The sequence below is a fragment of the Mauremys reevesii genome, linkage group 5 (assembly GCF_016161935.1).
Source record: "Mauremys reevesii isolate NIE-2019 linkage group 5, ASM1616193v1, whole genome shotgun sequence".
Classification (NCBI taxonomy): domain Eukaryota; kingdom Metazoa; phylum Chordata; order Testudines; family Geoemydidae; genus Mauremys; species Mauremys reevesii.
The window spans coordinates 116,255,972-116,280,605 of NC_052627.1; the positions used below are offsets into that span (position 1 = coordinate 116,255,972).

At 40.0% G+C, this 24,634-nt stretch overlaps 1 protein-coding gene across 13 annotated transcripts in view; it reads right to left on the reverse strand.

Annotated features, from left to right (window-relative positions):
- AFAP1 (actin filament associated protein 1) overlaps positions 1–24,634 on the reverse strand; it is a 172,326-nt gene that overhangs the window by 126,276 nt on the left and 21,416 nt on the right. For 7 of the 13 annotated variants that reach the window (XR_005599377.1, XR_005599378.1, XM_039541556.1 and 4 more), the window contains exon 1: positions 1,076–1,270. The exons of 2 other annotated variants lie outside the window; for them this stretch is intronic. The gene's annotated coding sequence lies outside the window, so the exon portion shown is untranslated. 4 more of the 13 variants (XM_039541547.1, XM_039541543.1, XM_039541549.1 and 1 more) reach the window with 3 other exon arrangements.

Consider the following 24,634-nt stretch of genomic DNA (forward strand, 5'->3'; position numbering starts at 1 on the left):
CTTTAGAGCTGGGCCCTCGGCTAGCAGCCGCCACTCTCCGGCAAGCCAGCTCTGAAAGCAACGCAGAAGTAAGGGTGACAATACTGCGACCCCCTACAATAACTCTGCGACACCCTCACTCACAGTCCCCTTTTGGGTTGGGACCCCCAGTTTGAGAAACGCTTGACTCCCCTGTGAAATCTGTATAGTATAGGGTAAATCTGTATAGTATAGAGTAAAAGCACACAAAAGACCAGATTTCATAGGGGGAGACCAGATTTCATGGTCCGTGACGTGTTTTTCCAGGGCCGTGAATTTGATAGGGCCCTACATATGAGTAAAAAGGAAATTATCTGCTTCTTGGCAACTTCTCTTATTTAGGAAGGTCTTTTATTTATTTTTTTGAAAAAATGAATCTCTCATTAAAACAAACACTCACATTACTCATCTCCAGAAGGAAGTGTGACTTTTCAGGGGGAAAAAAAAGTCTTTCCTTGTCAGACAATTTCTAATCAGACCCCAGGAGAATGAGTAGGATAAAAGTGAGATTCATTAGATTAAAATCATCTGTCACAAGAGAAATTCCAAGTTTTTCCCAAGTTAACATCTTGCCCTCTGAAGCAGAAATTCAATTCAATCAAGTCAAATATTTCCTGAAAATATATAAATAAAAATATTTTTCTTTTTAAAAAGTGTTTTATATGCTTAATTAGTGTGTTTATACAAAATAGAATGTATTTCTTTTGGAGGATACAAAAATAAATGTTCTGATATCATTTGGGGCTATTTTGCCATTTATACCGGTAATACATTTTTGCTTTTAAAAAATAGCTTTAGTTTTAAGTATCTCAGTACCACTGGGAAGTAGATAGATAACTATTAGCCCATTTTACAGAAAGCAAAGCAGAAGAAACAAATGGTTGTATCCTGCACCATATCATGCATATTTTGAGAAACTGAGCACTTTCCATTCAGTAATGAAGGTGCTCAGCACTTTTCAGGACAAAGCTCCAGTGTCAAAATTCTCAATCCCGAATGCCCAAAGTTTGACACCAAACTTCACAACGGTTGGTTTTCAGAGATACTGTGTACCCACATTTCAGTTGCAGGTCCACAACCCCTCTGAAAACCAGGCCCAATCTGCTTAATTCTAGACATCAGAGTTTTAAAAGTTTGGCCGAAGTAAGCTGCTGAAGGTTATGCAGTGAGTTGGCATCACAGCTAGGAAGAGAATCCAGCTCTCCTGAATCCCAGTTGTGGGTTTCATCCAGGAGGCCCTTCCTTCTTTATCAAGCACTTCACCTTTGGTTGAGTGCTTTCTAAATAAAATAAAATAATTATTTTGAACAATATAGAATTAATGACAATGACAGCGTGTGGCTAAACATTAAAAAAAAATCTTCAGGATGTCAAAACAACATATATAAGATCTTGCCAACCCTCTCCTCTTCTCAGACATGCGGCACCATGTTGTTTTACACCAATATCTACAGGTTTAGTAAAACTGAGACTTAAACAGAATGTTTTTCTTATAAAATCCACCTGTGACTGAAGTTCTGTAGGGGCTGCATTTAAAATAAGGGGCTACTCAATCAAGCAAAAAGTAGAACGTAGACTCTCTCTACCAACATGTTCTTTTCAGATCTGTAGGCCTTGAGTCTCGAACTGACAGGACACAGGCAGACTGCTCCACCCAAATGGAGCCTTATGAAATTTAACAGACTCATGGAAATGGAAAAGGGACTTCAACAGGTCATCTATTCTAGCCTACTGCTCTAAAGCAGCACCATGTAACCTAGATCATCCAGGACAGGTGTTTGTTCAACCTTCTTCTTAAAAAACCTCCAAGGATGGGGATTCCACAACCTTCCCTGGAAGCCTATTCCAGTGCCTAACTACCCTGATACTTAGAATATTTTTCCTAATATCTAACCTACATCTCTTTTGCTGCTTCTTGTCCTACTTTCAGTAGACATAGAGAACAACTGATCACAGCCCTCTATAAAATAATAGCTTTTAATGTATTTGAAGACTGTTATCAGGTCCCCCTGCCCTTAATCTTCTTTTCTCAAGATTAAACATACCCAGTTTTTTTAAACCTTTCCTTGTAGGTCAGGTTTTCTAAACATTTTATCATTTTTGTTGCCCTCCACTGTACTCCCTCCAATTTGTCCACATCTTTCCTGAAGTGTGAGACCCAGAAACGAACACAGTTCTCCAGCTGAGGCCTCACCAGTGCTGAGCAGAGGGGGACAATTACCTCCTGTGTCCTTTCCCAGACCTGAAGAAGAGCTCTGTGTGGCTCGAAAGCTTGTCCCTCTCACCAACAGAAATTGGTCCAATAAAAGATATTACCTCACGCACCTTGTATCGCTAAACTATTTTTTGTGAATACTTCCTAAGCAAACTCATGCCACAAAAGAGAACTGGCAGCTGTTGAGATGAGTTCCTGTCTGCATCCTGTAAAACTTGCCCATACCGGTATTGCCCTGGCCTCTTCTTTTGTCATTCAGTGTTGAACGCATTCTAAAACAATATGCATTTCCTCACCTTTCAGACTTTAAGGCACCTGCTCCCCTACTTGGTGTAAACTTTGCTTGTGCCAATCAGAAACGAACACAAACAGGTTTTGGGCCCCGTCCCCTATGACACTTCTATGATGTCATAGTTGGTACTTTAGGCCTGCCTGCCATGTGCAGGCAGGGAAAGGAGAAAGAAAAACTAATCCTGTGTATCCTGTGTACACCCGTAACCGAGCCTGATCACCTCGAAGCCTCTCTCTCAGCTCACGTGTTTCAAACAGAGTTTCTACGTTTGCCGGTTGTTATGCGTTGGTTTGTATTTGTAAGTATCGGTTATTACTAAATGCTGCATCTTTGTTTATAAATATTGTTAGTAGATATTTTAGTCATTGTGTGTTTTAAGTTTCATTAACTCTATTAGCTAATCATATGCTGCTCCCTTACCCCTTGTAATTATCCCCAATAAAACTTTAAATTGATTAACTTTAGTTGTGTGTGTGTGTCTGCAGTTTGCATTGTGACCCATATTCTCCTTGCATCCCTTACCAATATAGTCTATTGCCACGTGCAGCCTGGTAAATAACAGGCCTGCATTTTCTTTCACCCCTGCATGTACGTGGCAATCCACAGCAGCCACCCTGGAGGGATGATACTTATTTGCCTCAGATAGCAAGAGGTTGGAGGAAAAAAAGAGAATATAATTAAACATAGAAGAAACCATGTGATTGATTTCTGGTTGCCAACACTCAGTATAACCTTCTCAAGGGCTGGCAGACGTCATTGGCACACTGAAAGAGAACTGGATAAATTCATGGTGGTTAAGTCCATAAATGGCTATTAGCCAGGACGGGTAAGGAATGGTGTCCCTAGCCTCTGTTTGTCAGAGGATGGAGATGGATGGCAGGAGAGAGATCACTTGATCATTGCCTGTTAGGTTCACTCCCTCTGGGGCACCTGGCATTGGCCACTGTTGGTAGACAGAATACTGGGCTAGATGGACCTTTAGTCTGACCCAGTACGGCCATTCTTATGTTCTATGTTCTTATGCTCGGCAGCCGCCTCATTTTTCTCCTTTTGGACTCAATTCAGCAAAGCACTTAGGGCTTCAGAGGGATAGCCGTATTAGTCTGTGTCAGCAAAAACAATGAGGAATCTTTGTGGCACCTTAGGGTATGTCTACACTACCCACTGGATCGGCAGATAGTGATCGATCTATTGGGGATCGATGTATCGTGTCTTGTCTAGACACGACAAATCGATCCCCGAACTCACTCCCCCTCGACTCCGGAATTCCACCAGGGCAAGAGGCGGAAGCAGAGTCAACGGGGGAGCGGCGGCAGTTGATCCCGTGCCGCGAGGATGCAAAGTAAGTGATTCTAAGTCTATCTAAGATACGTCGACTTCAGCTACACTATTCTCCTAGCTGAAGTTGCGTATCTTAGATCGATCCCCCACCAGTGTAGATCAGGCCTTAGAGACTAACAAATAAATTATAAAGTATCACAAGGATTCCACATTGTTTTCACTTAGGGTTTGTGAATAGTCTGCTCACATTCTTAAAAAGTTAAGCATATGCTTAAATGCTTTGCTGAATTGGTCCAGAGTGCTCAGCTCCTGGCAGGATAGAGCCCTTATTCTCCTTGCACCTTAGAAGGCAAGATCATGCCCTGGATGCATCTACCTTCAACTGACTAGATGAGATCACTTGAGAGCAATGACACACATGCACAGACAGACACACGCACACCCTTCCCTATGGCTTAATGCGCTGTCTCTACATCACCCCTATTAGCCTATAGATTGAACTCTAAAGCCCCATTCTGAAAAATTCCTCAGCAGACACATATAAATCCATTTCTTCCTCTACCATCTATTATTATAAAAGACGACATTCAATTAAGTGGTCTACACCAGCAAAGAATTTAACATTTTTCTACAACCACAATGGCAAGTGCAGGCATTGTTTAATCCAATAGCAATGACTGTGTTGTGAATTTCACAGAAAGAGAGTCTCTTTTCCCACAGAAGCTAAGGCACCCTAGACGTAATTAAGCCCTTAGCTAAACACTCTGCAGTTCTCAGCAATTGTTCTGGGACTTTTCTGAGGACTAAAGCCTTCTTGGCTGTCACAGTGAAAATAAAAGCAGAAATTTTTCACAATAAATTTGGAAACAGCGTCACTCCCCTCATTAGAATAAAATACAAATAATTACAAAACAGAGCTAAAGAGGGTTAATTTTTAGGCACCATTCAGACTTTCTAACGTAATATTAGCAAGGCACAAGATTTGCTTTCATAGATTAACACTGGCTGTGGTTTTGGATGTTCAGATTATAAATGGAAAGAACAATCTACTGATCAATCTCTCTCCTCTCCTTCTTTCTCCCCCACTCTCCAGTTAAATGTTAGCCAACACACAAGTAAGTTGAATCTACCTTTTCCCTATTGGATCATGGTAACAACATGCATCCAATAGTCTTGATCTCTTCCCCCGCTCCCTTGCCAAAGTTAAGTTTTTACTTTTCAAGATAGGCTTTTTAGGGTTTCCTCCCTCCGCCCCTCACAGACACACTTTAATTTTATTGTAAAAGGGAAGTGTAATGCTTCTAAAATGTACTAGAATCACAGTCTTGAAAACTCAAGTATTCCATTCATAACATAACATTCCATTCATGGCATCAGGAGTGCAAACTTGCCTATAATGTCTCCACCCTTGACCTGGAGAGAGTATATCTCTGGGCAAGAGGCTCTTCTGTCTCTAGGAAGATGCTTTATTATATTATTTATTGTTTAAAGTGCATCCATTGTGCATCAATTCTGGTGGGAGTTATTTTGCAAGAGATGTCTCTCAAGAACTAGACTGAGACCTCCAACTCATTTCACGTTAGCCAGTGAACAGCCATCAAATGGGGACTTTTGATGTGGGCCAGATTTCAAACTGGAGATCTTAAAAGGTGAAAAGTCCCAGGAGTCCAATTACTAATCTCCCAAGCAATCCTGTCCCCCAAACGGACATTAATTGAATCAGATAAGGAAAAGGAGAGCTCCCCTTACTCAGCTAAGTTAGCAAAAGCAGAATCCCATTCTTTTGTAACCATATGGAATAAGTAGTAGATCTACCACTGCAAAAATATAAACAATTGTAAAACTGGCATGAAAGGAAGATCATACTTGGAACCCATGACCTTATTCGAAATCTGCGGGAATAATCTTTCTAATATGTGATCTGATCCTCAGTTCCTAATAGTCTAGGTGGAGTTTGTGCCTAATTGCTCGTATGCACGTTCAGAACTAGTAAATTACAATACAGAATAACAACTGCAACTGGTAGCTGTTCAGTCCAAGTTTCCTATAGATTTATGAGTGCCTAACACTTCTTGTTCTTCTCTTTTATCTGGGATAACTCACCACAAACTGAGCAAATAAAAAATGCTTTCACATGAAAAAGAAATATTTGGTAAATCTGAAATGTGAGAATGTAGAAACTTTATGTTGTGAGCCCAAGTTAAAATATCTCCGATTATGCAGAAATGAAGCGAGAGAGTAATCAAAGCTAAGAATGTCACAGAAATAAAGAGAAAAATTGCAAGATGCTCTATTATTATATATTTTAAATGATAGGTTATTTTTTGCTTCAAACTTACAAAAGTTTTGTCTTTATTACTGGACATATTCTCTGTTTAATACCCTATTGTCACTCCATTTAGCATTCTGTAAATAAACATGAACACTTAAGCACACAAGTAGGGAATAAATATGATAGTTGGCCAGATAATTAAAAAATGAATCACTTAATTTATTAGATGTCAGATGGAAAATTTGTTAGAAATTATTTATTTATTATCTGACCATCTAAGAATGTAGAAGAGACATGGGCCGTGTCCCAGGTGACACACATATCCATACGGTTCAGACAGACACTAAATGACTAAGCGGTAGTCAATCTCAAAGCAGAGCACTGCTTTGTGGGCCTTGTTTTTTGCTGACTCTGAAGAAGGTGTAATGCAGGAGGGAAATGCCGTTTCCATACTGCTAAACAAAAAATGGACCCTCTGAGATAGGACTGAAAGGCAAGGAGACTATAACGATGAGGCAGAGGGGTACATTCTGACATCAGTTACACAGCCATAAAGCTAGTGATTTTATTCCAGTTTTATATTTTTGTAATGAAGGATCAGAATCTGACTGAGAGGGTAGTGGTTAGAACAGGAAACTAGGAACTTGGACTCTGACTCTGTCACTGACTTGCTGTGTGACTTTATGTAAACCATTTAATCTCTCTGAGTCTCAGTTTCTCCATCTGCAAACAACACTTTCAGTCTCACAGCACTTGTGAGGCTGAGGAGTTATTAATTCACTGAGATCCTCTGAGGAAAGAGGTTAGAAAATGCTAACACACCTTAAGTGACCTACTACAGTGGTTGTATTAAACACTTAAGAACAATATTTGAATAGGTGTAGTTCCCAGAAGAGACACAACATGTAGACTGAGGCAGCCAGCTAAGAGATAACTGCTGTAGATGTGAAATCACTACTCCTGTGGGAATTCTGCACCACTGCACACATGCAGAATTCATGTTCCCCGCAGATTCCCCCTAGCCCTGCAAAAAATAAGATTCTTCCAGGGAGTCACTGCAATTACACGTTTCGACCACTAGGGGCTGGTGTGGCACCAGAAGAGAGGGCAGCCAGCTCAGGACCAGAGCAGCCAGCCACAGAGAGGGAGGAGGAAGTGGCTGCCTTCCTCACAGCACGTTGGATGCCCCAGGTGAGGAGACACAGGATGGGGGACAGACATGGGGCAGCTCAAGGATCACAGACTGGGGTTCAGAAGGGCTAGTGTGGGGGACAGACTGAGGTGAGGGCATTGAGCCAGGGGCTGAATAGGAGTGCAGGTCCATATGGGGATGGGGGCAGGCATGGTGACTATGTGGGAGTGCAGGGCCAAATGGGGACAGAGGAGGAGGGGTGGCTCAGTGAGGGTGCAGGGACACACGGGGAGGTGGGTGTAGTTTAAACAAATTCTTACTCAAAGTTCTCTATTAACATGCCTAGTAAGGAATCTCTTTGTCAAAAAACATTTCCTTAATCTTTTTTGTTGTCTGTATTGTTACAGACATACTTGCTGACAGGTATTTTGAAATAAAATTACCAACACTATTGAAACTGGCATGATTATATTGTGTTATTTTGGCAAATAAAATATGCAGAATTTTAAAATACTGAGCACAGAATTTTTAATTTTTTGGCACAGAATTTTTACATGAATAAAATCACTTTCACCAACACCTGCTCTCAGATACCACAATGGTGGGTGCCTCTGTACATAATTATGGAGTCAGTGGGCTAAATTCTCTCCTCATACATAAACCAAAGTGAAACCCTTAACTTCAATGGATTTACTCATTCCTGATTTGCACCAGCATAAGAGCAGTGTGAGGTCTATTGATTTCAGTCATGTCTTGAAACTTAAGTACTGTACAGTGGAAGCAAATATTTCCATCATTAACAGTTTTACACTTGTACGTGCTTTCACTTCTAGTTATTGCATTACTGCAAATCTTATCTGACAAAGCAAAGAATCAAGGTGTAATTTGCTTGTCAATAACTGTTACTTTAAACTGCCAAAGAAAAAGTTAAGGAGCAGAAGTTACTAGAAAATGTATAGGGTATTTCATCTCATTGAGATTAACATCCTATAGGCAATATTAAAACATGAAGGCCAAAATGCTCACATTTGGATGCCTATATCCAAATTCGAGTGTGTAAGTGCCAATGGTGACATTTTTCAGAGATTCTAAGTATCCATAATTTCCATGGAAGTCACGGGGTACTCTGCTGGCCCTCACATTAACATGCAGGCACTATACTCTCTCTCACTTTCCCTGAAAACTGATGAAGAAAGTGAGAATAGCTTTATGCAGATATTATTTATTATTATTAATTATTATTATTTATTTATTCTGATTTTTACTGAGATACAATTAAAGAACTGCCACCCATTCAGTGCCTTAGCTGGTCATGTCAATCTAGTAAAAAACAACAACACAGGAACATACAAATAGATCTGTCAGTTTATGCCCAATCAATTCAAATACACCAGCTACACATACATTTAACAAAAGTTAAACCACCTGCAACCATTACCATTATACACATTACCCATCTCAGAGGCAAAGGAGAAATGAAAGATGTTCCAAGAATCTATATGACAGTGAATATTTAGTCAAGATTTGTATTCAAATTAAATACAATTTTACTTTTGCAACATATTAAAAGTTTATTACTTCATTATTACTAAATTGTTAAAACAGGTATTTGCAAAATATTTCAGTACACTTCAAATACTCCAAAACATTTCAAGGTACGTGACTAGATTGTCATGAACCTTCTCTAAAATCCTGGAACCTTAGTACTATCTCCACATTTTATTTTAAAAACAGAAATGGTATGAGTAAAACTGTGGATTCATTCACTGTGCATGTAGCATACACTAAAAGGTTTCTGGGTCCTGTTACTCATTACCAGGAGAATAGCAATCCAGTTATACAGAAAGTTCATGGTTTCTGCAGATTTAGGATTACCCAGTTGTACTTGGTAGTTTTTCCTCTCATCTAATCATTTGCATCTGGACTTTAAATATATCAGTGTTTTCCACCATCTACAAAAGTAAAACAATGCCACCAATGAAAATATGCACTTTCTATCTTTAATGGGGTGTTAAGTATGTTATTTAATTATAACCACTTAAAAGTTTACAGACCTTAGAGAAAGTTACCCAGAACTCAAACATCCATCTTGGACCACTGTAGCATATTTATAAAACATGCTATATTGATCTACGTTACCATGCAAGTTGTTTTTATTTTTACACATTTAAAATATAACTAATGTTCATATTAAGTATAAGGGATTAGAAAGGATTCACCCCAGGCTAAAGTGTTTCTTATTTCCTACCATCGCTAGAAATTTTTTGAAGAATTTCCCTGTGTATTGATTGTTGTTAGGATATAGATATTCAGGCCTGCCTGCAAAGGCCTATACTTTAAGAATTGAGGTGTATTCTTATCACTTAGTTCTAGAGGTACAAAACAAGAATCAAAATCACTCTGCCTGTTTACAGGGCTTTTCTTACTATGATAGTCTAAGGTCTTGTTCTTAGGCTAAGGCCTTTGGCTAAACAGCAGGGGCAGCCATAAATTGGGAAGCGTACGGTCATGTCCTCACCAGTCACGCTGAAATAAGGCAGTTTTGGGCTGTTAAAAAGGTAATCCAATCAATCACCTCTAGAAAAAGGGAAGAGCCTAGAAGATTTAAAGAAAACTTAGTTTAATAGCATCCTGTCTGGCAAGAACTCACTTGAGGTGTGAAATCTTCATTTCTTAAAAAAAAAAAAAGCATGAGGAGTACTTGTGGCACCTTAGAAACTAACAAATTTATTTGGGCATAAGCTTTTGTGGGCTAAAACCCACTTCATCGGATGCATGCAGTGGAAAATACAGTAGGAAGATATATATACACATAGAGAACATGAAAAAATGGGTGTTGCCATACCAACTATAACAAGACTAATCAATTACGGTGGGATATTATCTGCAGGAGAAAAAAACTTTTGTAGTGATAATCAGAATGGCCCATTTCCAACAGTTGACAAGAAGGTGTGAGTAACAGTAGGGGAAAATTAGCATGGAGAAAAAGCTAATATATTTTGGCCAGTGTTGAGATGAGACCACAGAGAGAGAAGTCAGCATTTTTTAGCCACCTCCAGGAAACTTGTGGGATCCATACATAACCTGGAAAATTGGTGCAGAAAACAGGTCCTTAAAGATTGAGAGTTGGTAGGACAACTTCCACCTTTTCATGTTCTCTGTATGTGTATGTATATCTCCTTACTATATATTCCACTCTATGCATCCGATGAAGTGGGCTGTAGTCCACGAAAGTTTATGCTCAAATAAATTTGTTAGTCTCTAAGGTGCCACAAGTACTCCTGTTCTTTTTGCTGATACAGACTAACACGACTACCACTCTGAAACCTGTCCTCATTTCTTTGTTGTTCTATCACTGTAGTTCCCACTTCCCTACTGTTTGTCTGTATAATCCAGAGGCGGCTCCAGGCCCCTGCACGCCAAGCACGTGCTTGGGGCGGCAAGCCGCGGGGGGCTCTCTGCCGGCGCCACGAGGGCAGCAGGCAGGCTGCTTCCGGCGGCTTGCCTGCGGAGGGTCCGCTGGTCCCGTGGCTTCGGAGGCTTCAAAGCCGTGGGACCAGCAGACCCTCCGCAGGCAAACCGCCGGAGGCAGCCTGCCTGCCGTGCTTGGGGCGGCAAAATCCCTAGAGCCGCCCCTGGTATAATCTGTCTGGTTCTGTAATTGTTTCTGTCTGCTGTATAATTAATTTTGTTAGGTGTAAACCAATTAAGTTGGTGGGATATAATTGGTTAAATAATCATGTTACAATATATTAGGATTGGTTAGTTAAATTTCAATAAAATGATTGGTTAAGGTATAGCTAAGCAGAACTTAAGTTTTACTATATAGTCTGCAGTCAATCAGGAAGTAATGGGGGAGAATTGGAATCATGTTTTGCTAAGGGGGGAGAATGGGAACAGGAACACAGGCAAGGCTCTGTGGTGTCAGAGCTGGGAAGGAGGACACTGAGGAAGAAAATTAAAATCACTATTTGCTGAAAGTTCACCAATAGACATCCAATTATTTGCATCTTCGGACTTCAGGTACTGTTGCTCTCTGTTCATGCAAGAAGGACCAGGAAAGTGAAAGGGTGAAGGAATAAGCCCTCTAACAATTGTTTTACATGACCCTGTTACATAAGTGCAAAGTGCTTGGTAACACGTCTCATTAAATAAAGGAAGAATGGAGTAATCAAAAGGAAACTTCTAGTTGAATGTCCTCGAGGGTAAGTCTTCACTGCAGAGTTACCTCAGATTATAAGTACCTGGGATGTAAGCCTAGCCTGGATGTAAGCAGCCACACTGCAATGCCATAACCAAGTTACTGTGTCCTCACTGGTGCTGCACTCTCCTATGTGTGCCTCTAGGACTATTGGGGTAATATCCCACCATTATTTGCACTGCAGTAAGATGAGCTGCTCTATGATTCTTTTCCAGTAAATTATACAACTTGTCTGTCCTCCTAGGCACATGGGGGGGGACGAACTGTGGGAAGGCACTGGAGGACTATCAACATCCAAGTGATTCATGCAAAGTGGGAAGGTTACCAGCCCTAGTGAAGGCCTCACGCTGGCGTTAGCCTGCAGCCACAGATGAGTCAGCTGGGTTGAAAGCTCCACACTTGGATGAGAATGGGTTTAGAGCAGGGGTACTCAATAGGCAGCCAGCGGTCCAAATCCGAATTGCCAAAGCATACCATGGGGCGCACCAGAACTGAGGTCTTCATCCCCACGGGAGGGGGGGCCTCAGCCCTGTTGGGATTCGGGGCCTCAGCCCCACAGGTGGGCACCGGGCTTCCCGTAGGTTTGAAAATGTTTACCAAAGCTCTGCTCCAGCGGGCCCTGGCTGAATTTAAGCCCTGTGCAGGGCTGACAGTGGGAGCCCTGCTGCACAGGGCTGACCGCCAAGTAGCCTCCGGAACCACGGTTAAAATCACCTCCCGCCCCCAACCCAAATCAAAATCTGAAATGGTGCCCCTGGGATCATGGACCCTGCAATTAAAATGTCCACAATTCCACCTAAGCTGCTGAGGGGTACATATTTCCTGTCTGTCTTGCAGAAACCTCCTCTGCTTGACAGCAAGGGAAAGAGCCGCCAATCAGGGCTGCTGCAGGAAGCCGGCAGTGCTCTCTGCCCCAGCACCTCAGCAGGCAACATTCTTACAGGAGACAAGAAGGAGAAGAAAGAGCTCATTGGCTTGCGGCAGCTCTGTTCTTCCCTTCACTCTACTCCTGTGACAAGGGGAGGGCTCTTGTGCCTCTCCCTTGTCTCCTCTCCTTCCCTGCACCTCAGGAACTGCAGGAGGAGCAAAGGCGAACCAAGATAGTCCCACCTCCAGCGCTTTTGACATTTAACGGCACTGTGCTTAAACATGGCAGCAAAAAAAAGGAAAGTTGACACCAAAAGCCGTGCATTTAAAAAAGAAACGCTTACCATTTTATTTTGCCACAACATCCAGAGGGTCAACAAGTATGTTTAATTTGTACAGAGACTGTGGCTGCTGTAAAAAGTGGGAACATCAAGGCACTACGAAACGAAGCAGATGGACTTTGACCACAAATATCAACTGGGCTCCAAGAGTGCTTCATTAAAGGATGCATATTTTCAGAGCACAGGTATTATTTAAAAGGCTACTTGTGCTCAGGAAAAGGCAACTGAAGTTTCATTGAGGTGTGTGTGGGTAACAGCAAAACACAGGAAACCTTTTACAGATGCGGACATTACTAATCAGTTTATGGTTACTACAGCTGAAACTCTTTTCTATAGGGGGAAAAAAAACATTGTTGACGCCTTCAGACAACTGCCACTCCCAGGCACGACGACTGTTAGTCACGCTGAGATGATGGTACAGGACATTTTCAAGCAGTTGTGTAGGAAACTGAAAACTGGAAAATTTTCCATGGCAATGGACGAATCCTGTGATATCAGGGACATAGAGCAGATAGTGCTGTATGTCTGTTCTTTGGGGAGGGTTTTTTTTTTTTTTTAAAGAAGATAAATTCGGAGAGGATTTGTTGTCCCTTATACTACATAAACAATCACACAACATGTGAGGATTTGTTTAATTCTGTTTAAACTGTTTTGTCTAATGAAGGTTTTGACATGACTCAGATTGCGTCTATTACAACAGCTGGTGCTCTTGCCATGATTGGTAGTCACCGAGGGCTTGTGAAACATCTTCAAGATCAGAACCTCAATTTGATTTTCTATTACTGTGTAATCCACCAAACCTCACTTTGTGCAAAGCTTAGTGATGAGTATGCTGATGTAATGGCAATGGTGATTAAACTTGTCAACTTCCTTTGGTCCAAGTCATCACTGCAACACAGACAGTTCAAAAGCTTTCTGTCAGAAGTATCTGCCCATTATGATGACCTCTGCTGGCTGAGCAGAGGGCAAGTACTAAGAAAACTGTGGGAAATTAGAGTTCATGTGGCAGAATATCTACATAACATTCCAGGGAAAAAGGCATAAGGGCTACACCCTTTTTTGAGGGATGCCACAAGCATGGTCATCATGGCCTTCCATGTTGATTTAACAGGCCACTTCAATTATTTCAACTTAAAGCTACTGGGGCGAAATCTCAATGTAGTGGCTCTCCACAGTAGTATCATCTCATTTCAAAACAAATGGAGTCTCCTGAAAAGTGATTTGGAAACTTGGGAGATGCTGCATTTCCCAAAGCTGCTAAGTTGCCGTGACACTGAAGATGTGAATCAGATGGCATCATCTCTGGACACGCTTCTTCAAACTTCCAGCAGAGGTTCCGAGAACTTGAAAGTGTAAAAGACATCTTCCTGTTTATAAGGAACTCATTTATGGTACAAGCAAATGGCATGTGGAGTAATCAAGCAAAAGCATCCTTTCCAGATGTTGAAGAAGCAAAACCACAGCTCGAGCTTACTGATTTACAAGAGGATGAAGTACTTAAGTTGCGACACACCGAAACTACATCAGAAACTTTCTGGACTATCTTTGTGCTAGACTCCATGTATCCACACTTGAGGAAGGTGGCATTTAACATTTTGACTATGTTTGGCTTGACACATGTGTGTGAGTCAGCATTCTCAACAATGAACAACATTAAATTGCGTAATTGCTCCGTTCTGACCGATAATCATCTGTGCAATTGCCTCCATCTTGCCTTGACTGAACTCACTCCAAACTTCAAGGCCCTTGTCCAGCAGAGGACCTGTCACTTTTCCAACTGATGCTGAGTAGAAATTAATTACACACATTTTAAATTTGTATTGCCATATACAATTACATCTTCAGTAGTGAAACTAGTCTTAACAGGCACGTCACAGTAATTATTCATGATTATTTTTGTATAATACACATGTAGGTCAGTGTGCATTTCTTACTGGACTGACTTGAATCATAAACGATGAAGTGTTGTGTTTTAATGCTAATATTTGCATCTGTTTGACATTTTCTCAAAGTACTTTCTTAAAGTCTCAGATGTAATTTAGTACACTGAAACTATAAGCAATAGGCCCTGGGTATGTTGAACAGGGGCACATGCAGTGTGAAAAATGTTTCTCTAGTGTCCGGACCCTGACTACACCTTGACCAAGAAATCTGAACCTTGACAAAATGGAATAATAGACTACCCTGGGTTAGGGACAACACTTGAGCAAGAACCTGAGTTAACGCTGTAGTAAAGTCATACCACTAGTGGTTAACTCTATATCCATCTTTTCATTGTAGCATTTGAAGAATTCCAGAACTGTAACTTAATTGGAATTAACATTGTGCCAAACAATAATATTAAACATGACTGAATTTTTGTTTGAATTGAAAGCCGGGGTTACAAAGATGGATCTGTCAAGCATGTGATATAAATATGGTTTAGTTTAGAAGGATCAGATTTTTACCATAAATATCAGTAAACAGATTTCACTGAACATACATAAATTGATGAAAAACTATTTCCATCAATAATAATCAAAATTTACAGATAGGCAATGTAAGAAAAATTCTACTTGAGAATACTTAAATCATACTATTAGAGTATGTTTTAAGGATATTTACTTTGTGTATTTTGATATTTGATGTTGAAAATGTGTGTTTTAACAGATATAAAGCTCTAAATTTTTAAATCTCAACATCTACAGTCTTAAATAATTGTCTGATTCCCCCATAATTTCATGGAACTGTGAAAATTTAAATAAATAAAAATTCCTAAGCACCATAATTTACACAATTATGAAAATTTAAATTGATAAAAATAAAAAAAGTTTAAAAATAAACATTGATATTATCCATCAAACTTATTTTAATTGAATTCTGCCAACCCTACATATAATCATTATAGCTTATGATGTTAGTTTAATGTGACAGATTTTGTAAATTTCAGGAAGCTTCTTTTAATAAGTTTCAGTTTGTCCAAAGGTAGGAGAGTGCTGGGAGTTTGTTTTGACCCCATTTGCTATAAATAGTTTTCCCTGGTTTCAATTACACTTCTTAAAAGTAGAGTTTTCGGTAAATCTTTTCTTTCAAGCAAAGAGTAAAAATGATTTATTTCACTGGGGAATTGTGAGGAAAGAAGGTAGTTTAACAAACAATATTGGAGGATTTAAAAAAAAAAAAAAAGAAACTGCAGACCAGTTTTAACCCATATTCTTTTGTTTGCTAGTCTATACATGCAAGTTTCTTTTTGCCTTGTTTATTTCAGTTGTACCATAAAACAAACATTTATAGTGAACATACATGAAGCATGTGTGTTCTTAGTATGATTCTGTTGCTGTGTTGTGGTCTTTCCATTGTTTTCTTTTTAAAATATTCACTGCATATGACAACCTGGGGAACTTCAAGAGTTGGTTTAATATTCAGTGTGCCTGTCTCTAAAGAGAGTCAGTATCATTTTAACATTTCACTTTACATCTTCCTATTGTCACATGCCACAGCACTTTCTAAAGACTGCGACTTCAGCCCAGTATCACCCCTGACTAGGGTGCAAAATAAGAGCAATGCATTTTTAGCAAAGAAAAAGAAAAAAGGAGAACAAGAGAGAGCGACATGGATGGTGAAAGTTAAAGAACAACAAAGAGACAAGGAAAGAACCGTTGAGAGTGGGTTTTTTATTGCAATTTTGCAACCTTTCAGCATGAAATGTTTATTAATAAAATGGAATCTTAATCTTGGTCATCATCTCTGTTTTTTGTTTTTGTAACAATGTGATTGTATTTAAAGCAGCTTGAAGTCTGTCATGTTTATACAAGTGCGAGGGTCTGACTTAGAGAAATCTAGTCTGCCAAAACTAATTGAACCAAAAATGTCACTGAAAGTTTTCATGTTAAATGAGGGGGAAAAGGCACAACTCTCGATGTTGCATTCTACATAGACTAGGATGAGAAAAGACAGAAAACCTGACATTTAATGATTGTACTTTCTTATAAGTATTATTTCCACACTCACTTACATAACATTTGATAAATCAAGTGAGCAGTGACATTTGGAATGCCTCCACGGTGGCAGCTTCTCTGGATGGCTAAAATCCCAGTTTTTAAGGGTGAGGCACCAATTAGAACGAATGGGAAGAAGAGCAACAGAATGGAGATGAAAGGGGACCAAGTCAAAAGAAAGTACAACTAAAGAACAATTTGCTCTCTTCCTCCAAGTCCCTTCCAAACACAGCTGCTTGCCCAACCACTTCCTCTAAGTGGTTGGTTTGTTATTTCTACCACAAAACTCAGGCTACACTCATCAGGGATTGCTAACCTATTCTAGGTACATGGTCATCTGTACAGAAAAATCCATCAATAGCTGAAGTAGGAGTTCCTGGTCTCTTACCACAACCAGCTATTTTCACCATAGAATGGAAAGTGACATCCACTCCAGACTAAATTGAGAGAGGACAGCACTTATTCTACAAGAACTTTGTCTGCTGGTTGATTGTTGCACTGTGAGTGACCAAAAAGATGCTTTTGGGCAGACTGCAGTCTTGTGAGGGAGATGGAGAAAAGCTGGGGGGGGGGGGGGAGGGAGGCAATTGTACTGAAAAGAATACCTGAAAACATGGAAAATCCTGTAGTCGTCATCCAAGGCAAGAAATCAGTGGGAGTTTTGCTTTCGGTAAGGACTGCACAATCAGATTCTAATAGGATAATAGAAATAAGTACAGAGTAATACTATATAATAAATAAAACATTGAGATGAAGAGTAAGGGGGTGGGGATTAGATGAATAAGAGAATATGACCCAAGAGGAAAGAACTGAAATGTAAAAGAGTAATAATAATGTTTGGCACCTGAAGTTCCTTTCAAACACTACAACTTTAGCAGTTCATCCAAGACAGATAAAACATTTCTACAAAGATAAGTTAGCTTCTGTATCATCATCCCATTTTCAGATGGAGGAAATGGAGGCATATAGTTCCCAAAGTTCATTGAGTGAATCAGTAGTCAAGTTATTAATAGAACCCAGGCTTTGACCCCCCAGACAATGTTTAAGTTCATATTTGATGAGAATTAAAACAATAAATAAAATATTTGTTTGAATGAAAACTGACACTAAAAGATGGAAGGGAAGGGGAATCAGCAAGAGAGGGAGATTTGTGGGGAGGTGAAGGAGCAGGAGCAGGAGACCACAACACAATGTTTACATAGTATTTTATTTATTTTATAGAAAGATTGTTTCCAAATTGGTACTTAAAAAGAAAATGAGCTATTTTTGCTCTGTTTGGCAATCATATAGTTATTTTGGATTTAGTCACCATGTTTGGCATCACTGTTTTAAAGAAAAGAAAGGAGAGAACCAGATCTATTACCTGGTTACAGAGAAATATGTGTATTATCTAGAAGTAGGACAGAACAGTAGTAGGCTAAGCCCTAGACTCTTTATAATTGGTAGCCCTTTAAACGAACAATGTTAACATCAACTCACACTTTCTTACTTCAATCATTACTCACAAGGGAGTGAGTACTGATACCTACAGGTAGGGTCACCAGACAGCAAGTGGGAAAAATCGGGATGGGGGTGGGGGTAATAGGAGGTTGTGTAAGAAAAATACCCAAAAATCAGGACTGTCCCTATAAAATTGGGACATCTGGTCACCCTACCTACAGGCAACAGATTTCAGGATATACTATGTACATGCTGCACCTGCGTCTTGAGTTACACCAAAAGAACTCTTTCTACTCTTCAAAATGCATTCTCTCGCCTCATATACTACAAGCATCAGAGCCTCCTTGCTTTCTTTCAGAGTAGCAGCCATGTTAGTCTGTATCCACAAAAAGAACAGGAGTACTTGTGGCACCTTAGAGAATAACAAATTTATCTGAGCTACTTCATCGGATGCACAGAATGGAACATATGGTAAGGAGATATACATACACATATAGAGAACATGAAAAGGTGGGAGTTGTCCTACCAACTCTCAATTTTTAAGGACCTGTTTTCTGCACCAATTTTCCCCGTTGTGTATGGATCCCACAAGTTTATTGGAGGCGGCTAAAAAATGCTGACTTCTCTCTCTGTGGTCTCATCTCAACACTGGCTAAAACATATTAGCTTTTTCTCCGACGAATTGTGTAATAGCATAACTAAATTAATCTCATTGCTTAAGAATTTTCAATTACAAATAATATTTCCATAACTTTGAGGCTTGCGTATATGGTCAAGCTGTACTTATTTGAAAACAAGGCTTAGAAATAAAAACTACACTGCATCATTTTTCATCTAGAGGACTAGCTCCTCAAATTTCATTTATGTTCCCGTGACATTAAGTGATGTGAACAATCACTCACAATCCACTGATGTAATATTTGCTCACCCAGTTTCAGATGTGGACACTTAACCTAATTATCAATAAAGATACTTGAAATGTAAAGATTAGGTGTGATAGACTGCTGTCCTACCTCCATGCTACAGAAACATTTCTCTATTGAGATCATGATTATTGAGCCTAAAGTCAAACTTCAGAAGAAAAAAAAAATACATGAAACATTACTGGACTGTTAAACTCCATCAGAAATATTCAGAATAAAGTTTACTATTTTCTTTGCATTAGGTACTTTCTAGCCTTTAAAAAGAAAGAGCTGCACTGTAATCAAACTAGCGAATACATTCCATAGAGATACGTGACAGTACACGTATTTGGAATGTATTTCCCCGGGGTGGGAGGGGAGAACCCAATGTAATCCACCTGTAGCTGTTGCTGGCATTTGAAAATAGTTATAAACATTAAGGCCAAAGACGGCATTACCGTAATTTCAGGAGTTCACAATATTTGAATGTGTTTGATACAGAATACATACACATACACATACACACACACACACAAATAGCTTTTGCATGTGTGGTTAATAAATCTTGGCTATTGCATCTTCCAGTTGTTTTGTTGTAAAGTGACCTATCCAACTCCAATATGTCTGTTAGTCTATAAGGTGCCACAGGACTCTTTGTCGCTTTTTACCTATCCAACACAGAATTTCTGTGGCCTTCCGAGAAAGGCATGCTCTGATGGCCTGCTGAAGAGCAAATATACACAGCTTAACACAGCGGTGGGCAACCTGCAGCCCATCAGGGTAATCCGCTGGTGGGCCGCGAGACAGTTTGTTTACACTGACCACTCACAGGCACGGCAGCCCACAGGTCGCGGTGGGTGCAGTTCACCACAGGATGACCACTATTGCTCTACCAAGTCAAAGGAAAAGCAACCTTGCTGCACAACACCCAGCCCTCATTTTCCCTTTCCACGCTGATACTGCTCCCTAAAAAATAAACAAATAAAAATATATACATAATATAAATGCACACGCACACACAAACCTGCACGCCCAGGGACCTCCAGGGACCTTCCAAGACCTCAGAATGAGTGCCATGTTTCCCATCATGCACCATAAAACTTGATCCCCTCCCACCCCACTCCCTCCCATCTCCCAACATTTGTGCAGCATCTTGAGCAGCAGTAACAGTGATGCTCATGCCCATCTGTAACAGGGAAAGAGGGGGTGGAGAGAGGTGATAGACTCATTATCTATGAAAAACCGAGAGCGAGAGATTCTCACTTGTATATACAGAGATTGGTGGAAGCTGCCAAAATTCTCCTTCACGTTTCAGAAAGTGATGCAGCTCCCCACCCCCCCATTTCTTCCGAGGAGTAAGACTGGAAAGGTAGCCTGCAACCTGACTGCACCTGGCTTTAAATAAAATGTTCAAAACAGCCTCAAGGATTGGAAGACCCGGAGCCCAGCAACATCTAAAGCTCACAAAAAAAGGTGAATTTTCTCCCTTGCTGAAAAGGTCCCTCATGAACATCAACAAGGAGAAATGAGTAAGTTGTAACTTAAGAAAATCATAAAAGATGCTCTACCAAAAACTAAATTGTTTGAAGCTACTCAGTCTAAAGCAGCACAAATTAATAGCTTCCCTTTAAAACTTTACTCTTGTTACACTGTCAAAGGTTTCTTTTCCTAATTTTTCTGACTGTATTATTTTGGGAAGCTATCGTAACAGAGATTTAAGAGTTATGAAGTTATTAAAAAAAATCTCTATTCAAATCTCTCTCAAAGAGAATAGATTCCTTTACATTCTGATTTCCACCTTTCCTCCCTATTTACATCGCACAGTCATATTTAAATATGGTAATTCATAAGAAACTGTTTTGCATATAACTCTCTCAAAGTTAAAACTAATTAACTTACTAAAATTAGGAGTGAGGAGAGCTTAGAAAAAAGTGTATCATGCATACCTTTTTCTTATGTTTACAATCTAAGCTTTTAACACATTGTATAACAAAGAGTCCTGTAGAATGCCACAAGAATGATTGTATTAGAAGGGCACGTATAGACCTGTGTCCTATAAATATCCCTGTCTCTATCTTCCCTCTTGACTGAAACTTTGCAATAATATTCTGGACAGATTGAATAGTGGCAGATAACCTGTTCCCCTCACTCCATAATTGGTTGAATTGGCCCTGGTTCCATTTCTTTATGTTCTCCTAATTTGTCAGATAAGCAGATCAATGTTTTCCTACAATAGGCTTTTTTATCATGCAAGGAGAAGGTCAATGAAGCGCTGTTTATATTGCCACTGTTATATTTCATACACATATAAACTGTTCCTCCTATTAAAAATGATTTACAGAAGTGTCCTAAGGTTCAACATTATCTCATGTTTTCTTCTCCACTGCTGACACTGGTCCTGGTCTACAGAGAGTCTGTGGCACAGATCCTTTCGCAAAATCCAGACCTGAGGGCTGTCCCCAGTCTCAGAAGCAGCCGTGTAGTATCAACCTGACCACTCAACCCTGCTCCCTCCCCAGGGGCACCCAGACTCTGGAAGATGTCAAAGAAGCAGCTCCTCCCAATATATTAGCATGTGGTGGTGGCTCTGTCATCCTGTATCTGAACAGCAGGCAAGGCAGCTGACTGAAGCAGGCCTAGAGACCCTCTGGCCCCTGTCCACCACACCTTTCTGCACTTGGTCAATTGTGATTAGGATCAGCCAACAGAGTACAGAGCTATACAGCAAGGCAGCAACGGCATAACATGGGATAAGCTACACATGGGATTTTGCTTGAATAAAGACTGAGAAACTTAGGATTTAGGCCATGAGCCCAAAAGCCATTGGCTTTTAGGCCTTTGAGCGAGCGAGAGAAAACATGAAGAATATCTGCTCTCAATTACACCCGTGAAAATCCAGATTAATTTATATTTAATAGAATTTCTACAGATTTAGACTGGGGTAAGTGAAAATGAGTGCAGAATTTTATGCAGAGTATTTGAATACAAGGGAACACAACAAATTCATGTATAACTGCACTGTTCATAGTACAATCTGCACAACTAGGTCTTCACTGCAAAGTTAACTCAAGTTATCACTCAAGTATTGCCCCTAATTCAGCTCCCATCCACACACAAAACCCCTTAACTCCAAAGACGTGGTGCTTTTAACTCAAGTTGGCTGGCCTGTTAGGTCTACACGCTAACACGCTAGTTAGCACCATATGTCAGGTACTAACATGACCACTTTGCAGTGTGGCCACAAATAGCCTAGTGCCACTTACAGTGGCACTATTCCACCAATGCTTTCCCACAATTCCCCCCGTGTGCCTGGAAAGAACAGACAAGTTCTCCCACAATTCATTAGGAAAGAATTTGTTGAGTGGCTCAGCCTACTGAAGTGCATAGTACCATGAGATTCGTCCCCAGAAGTTTCAGCATCACACCCCAGCAAGTGCAGCACCAATATAGATACAGCAGCTCAAAGGTGTGATTTTGCAATGACTTCTCTCGGTCAAACTGGACCAACTCAAGAAATCTAAGCATTGTTGACTCAAGCTAACTGCCATGAAGACATACCCAGAGTATTTGCATAACACCTAGCATAACTGGGCCCCAAACCCTACCAGGAGCTACCAGAGTACAGATAATGTGTAATAATTATTTATGTGAAGCAGATATTCTTTAACTTTCCTATTACTGCACATTTTTGACAGCATGCAAACAACTTTCTTGTCATGCCACACAAGCGTGTAGAATCACAATGAAAAGGCACGACAGTTTAGGCAATACGAGACAAAGTTTTTATCAGCCTAGATGCACTCTCCAAATTAGTCCAAAACTAACTGGATTTTTTTTTAAAACATTGTCAGAATGTTGATAATGGAATGGCTAAGTGGTGGGGTAAGATGGCTGGCAAGCCATGCTTCTGACAGAGGAGAATAGACTCAGCTCCCACCAAGCATTCTCAAGTCTGTCGGTGAAGTTGCTTAAAGAAAAATATTAGGCACTTCCACTGTCTGAAAGATAGAGCACACATGCTGCTTATGTAGTATTCCCAGCCCACTTGTCAAGGACCACATGACTCAAGTCCAGAATCAATTCACATGTGGAATGTGCACTAACTAGATTGCTGGGTCAGAACTCCCTACCTTCCTAAATAAAGACCCTGTATGTAACTTATAGTTCTAAGTAAAAAACTTAAAGCACCATGCAATAGGTGATTCGCTTAAGCGTTGACAAAGTTATAAATATGTATAACACTGAATGTTGCTAATTGATACCTATTCATTGGGGATGAAACGCATCCCCATCAAATAGGGCCTACGCAAAAAGCCTTCAATACCCTTGTAGCCCCACTTTTCAGGCTGAGGGAGCTCTTTAAGCTTAACAGATAGCATAGATGTTCATTGGCCAAGCAGATAGGGTGCTACCCTGGGATTTAGGACCTTGGGCAAATCGCTTAGTCTCTCTGTGGCTCAGTTCCCCATCTGTAAAATGTGGATAACAGCACTTCCAGGGGTCTTGTGAGGATGAACACATCAGAGATTGTGAGTTGCTCAGATACAACGGTAACGGGGACTGTTAAGTATCTGAGAGAGCTACATCACCTCCTAGAAGGCCTTGTTATACAGCTTATTTTGTTATGTTACGGATCCTGATTATCATGGTACAATATCAGGGGCAGTGAAAAAATATCGGAAAAGGTCTGATGTCCTCATAATTTAGCTTTATTTTGTCCTTGTTTTAATACAAACTGATTAACACAAACTCCAGCTGTTCTCCATGTTATACCTCCTTGTAAAGAACATGTAAATACATGCTTGTCTAAACTAAACTCTAGCTATGTGGCAGTCTAGACTTACATGAATTTGATGTGTTTATGAAGGATACTTTCTTATAAATGCTACAGTGTTGCAAATTTCACCTCTACAGATCCTAACCATATTTAACACTTAATCTTTCAGCAAAAGAATGCTTTGTTTTGTATGGAGTACAGTTAAAACAACTACAGGAATGGCTCTCCACAATTGTCCTAGTTTTGAAGAATAATAAACTAACAGCCTTTCAGAAAGGTCATGTACTCTAAGTAAGATAATCAAAACAAACCCATCTTCAGATAGGGGATATTATTCAGCTTTAAATGAAACTATTCATAAGGAGTGACATTATTAATAAAAATAGCACACCCTCCAATACTTAAAATATATCACAGAAAGGCAGCAAAACAATGAAACCGAAAGGAAATATAGATAACTAGAGTTATGTACACTAATATACTTCATGGGTAAAATTAAGTCCAATCCAGGGAGCTTGCACAATGCCCTTTGCACCACTGAGATGTGTTATTTGGCCTGATGCAACAAAGAATTTAAGGACACACTTAATTTGAACTAGGTGATTAGTCCCATAAACTTGAATAGGCTACTCACATGCTTAAAGTGCTTTGCTGATCAGGGATTACTGTACAAATATACCATGCCTTTATATTTCCATTTCCTTTTTGAGAGGTTTTGGTATTGCTGGGTGCTGTGATACAGGATTCCCAACACTTTAGGCTACTTGGTATGTTGTTGTTTAAAAATAGGGCCCAGATACCCAGTAAGGATTATTGAACTATAACACCTAATCCACTTTTAAACTGAACTCCTTATTGAATTCTAGGGCTTGTTTTGTTTGTTTTGTTTAAAACAACAAAAACAAAAAGATGGGACAGT